Here is a 3219-nt window from a genome sequence, read left to right as displayed (position 1 = left end):
TGCCGCGTGCATGCAAGTAGCTTTGTCGACGATGAACACATTATCTAATTGTAGTTTCCAGCTCAAATGTAAAAAAAGTAGTTTCCGGCTCAAATGTAGGAAAAAGGATGTAGTTTGTTGTCCATCTGATGAACGGCATTTGTTATGACTGCAATTTGCTTACTCGACACTTAGTGACACAAGTGAATCATCTTCGACTCGTGAATTACTAACTGCTATTTAGCGAACTGACTTCTTCATTGCTAAGCTTATATAGGCGATGGACAACTCACAGTTGCAGGAACCAAAATCCAGTGTTGCTACTGTCCCATACAATGCCAATGGAGTTCATCACAGTTTTGTGGACCCTTGGAGGTTGGAGCACATAAGAGATAGGTTAAGAGGTGGGCTGAACATCTAATGTTCAAGTTTTCGGCAAAATGTGCAACCCACTCGTAGTCCTTTCTTCACAGTGAAGCTGATGGCGCCAACCACGAAGCTGAGACATAATAGCCCTGACAGCAACACGGGCTATCAAGAAATGCCTGCTACAAGAAGCGTAATAACCAGGCATCAATTTTGGCGTTTTAGACTCTGTATCACAGGTTAATTAGAGGAACCAAATGTTGCTCAAGCAGCGAAACACCAACCATCCCTCTAGAACATGTCGGGGCTAGGCTCGAGCAAGGCGGTGGACACGCGCTGCTGTGAGAGCGGGGACTGGAGCGCGGGGAGGATGCGGCTCCAGGAGTGGTGGTGGTGCTACCGTGGGGACGGAGGAGGCCAGGGGTATGGGGGAGGTGGATGGTTCGGCTGGCCCGGTTTACTGCTACAAAAGAAAACCAGATGAGATAACCAATGGAAAAAAACAATACACGTGGCTCATATAATCAGCATGACGATCGTCTAGGCATCATGATCGTGATCGTCTAGGTCTAGGCATCATGTTGGATGCGCTCGTGGATTCGGCACGTCGGCTTTCGTCATCTTAGCTTCGCTAGTCGACAGCCACTAGGTGGCCTTGTTTTTCTTTTCTCTTGTGTTCCTATTTGAGCATTATTGTGTTGTTGCCCCAGCCGTCACCTTTATGGCTTATCTGGATGTTGGTTGTATGGATCTTTGCTTTATCTATAAAGCGGGGCGAAAGCCTATTTCAAGTGTATATAATCAGCATCAAATTGGGCCCGGTGGGGTGGGGTAAAATATGGCACATAATTTAGCTTTATTGAATAGTAACAGTAGGTACAATAGTAGTATCATTTGGCTCAAGTAGCCAAACATGGCAACCATGATCTAGAGCTTAAGTACTCCAATATCGAAATAATTAGCCGCAGAGTTTGAAGCCCTACCTTCATGGCTAAACCTCACTCAGCAAAATTCCGACTCCAGCCAACAATCTCCTGTATGTGATTCCATAATAACAACTGATCCATCGACCTAAAGGCCCAAAACAAGCTATCTTGTTCTTCAAAAGAAAAGGGAATTGCGAATTGAATTGTCACTGGATTTCAAGAACACCAGCCTACTAGCCAAAAAAAAAAGGATGCACATCAATACACGAATCATTTTGAGGATGCAGCACGTATTCACATACTTGGAGGACTCCCAGTACCCCATATAAAAAAAAACTCACTTGGTGATGAAAAAAATCATAAAAATCTGCTGACAAAGACACTTACAGAAATTCAAATCTAATTTTAAATAAATATTTCGAAATAAAAAGGACAAATCTAGTTGTGAAAAGTAGTATATCCAATTTGGATCGTGCATTTGGCCATCAACAATGTTAATGCTGTTCATCTTATTTTTTATGTCCTGAGCTAGAAATTGATTTTGGATTTCAATTTTTGTGGTATAGCAAATCTATGTGGTATAAGCATTATTACTTCTTTTCATATATTTTTATCAATTTTTATGTATGCCAAATTTTATGAGAATTCCGGGACTAATCCATGTCCAGGAGACCTGGATACTTTCATGAACACTCCTGTACGCGGTTCTTATTAATTTGTTTCTATATGCATGCTATTTAGGCCGATGCAAGATTAGCTTGTGAAACGTGCACGTTTCTTATTTGTTTCCATATGCAACTGTATTTAGCCTGATGCCTTATGAGTGTGTGAAGCACATTCAGCAGTAGAGCATGCACATGTCTAGTACCTTTTTTGACCGGAAATACACATGTCTACCTTGTCCTATCATGCTCATAAATAAACAAACATCACGCACATAAATAAACGGATACGCGCTCGCTCGCACTTCTTACCATCTATTTGCCTCACTGTCCATATAAGTCTCTCATCCTTTCACTTCCTCCTACTTTAGTTCTTCCAACATGCACCTCCAAATATCTTGCACACCTGATAGCCAGTACCAACACATTTCTTACTGAACGTGCATATAGATACCCATGAGATGTATATAAAGGATGTCTCACCACCAGGCAAGAGACGTGTAGTTGAACTTAAATTGTAGCTAGTTGAATCGGCATGGGAGGTATAGGGACGTGCACATGTGCATCATCAGTCAACTCTTCAACTCGGATATAGTTCGGGCCGTCAAGCAGTGGTTCCTGACCCCCAAGGAGTCGGACGCGCGTTGAGCCACTAGATCAACGCCAAGATCCTTCGAGAGATCATTGTGGAGTCGCGCCGTACCGGGAAGAAGAAGGCCGCGGAGGAAGCACGTACCCGGATCTTGGCAAGTCAGCAAGCCCGTGTGGCCTTGCCGCCCGTGGCCTCGCGATGGAGCAAGCATGGGTTCTCCATGCCCTCGTTGGTCTGGCCCTGGAGTCAGGCGAGAATATGTCTGGTACCTCCTCCAATAAATCCCACTCCCATGGCGAGCAGATTATTCTCGACACCTACGTCGCCTTCGATCGCTACTTCTATGACAAAGCCAACAGAGCAAAGGCAGGGGTGGTCTTCACCAAACTTTCCCAATCTTGTCCTAGTTTATTTATGTTATCGAACAATCTAGCCTTAATTAAATTTTGTCCTTTCTTATTCTGTGTCGCCCATTTTTAAACTTCTTTTGTCCTATATGTTCTCGCTTGTTTGAAGAACTTCCCTCCGTTCCTTTATATAAGGTGTATTCGTTTTTCAAAAGTCGAATAAGTGCATGCTTAACCAAATTTTTAGAAAAATATATCAATATCCACAATACGAAATTTATATCATTTGATCCATCATGAAAAGTAGTTTCATATTTTATCTATTATGTATTGCAGATGTTATTATT

This window comes from Triticum aestivum, chromosome 7D (assembly GCF_018294505.1).
Source record: "Triticum aestivum cultivar Chinese Spring chromosome 7D, IWGSC CS RefSeq v2.1, whole genome shotgun sequence".
In the NCBI taxonomy this organism is placed as follows: domain Eukaryota; kingdom Viridiplantae; phylum Streptophyta; class Magnoliopsida; order Poales; family Poaceae; genus Triticum; species Triticum aestivum.
Note: the sequence above shows the minus strand (reverse complement) of the source record.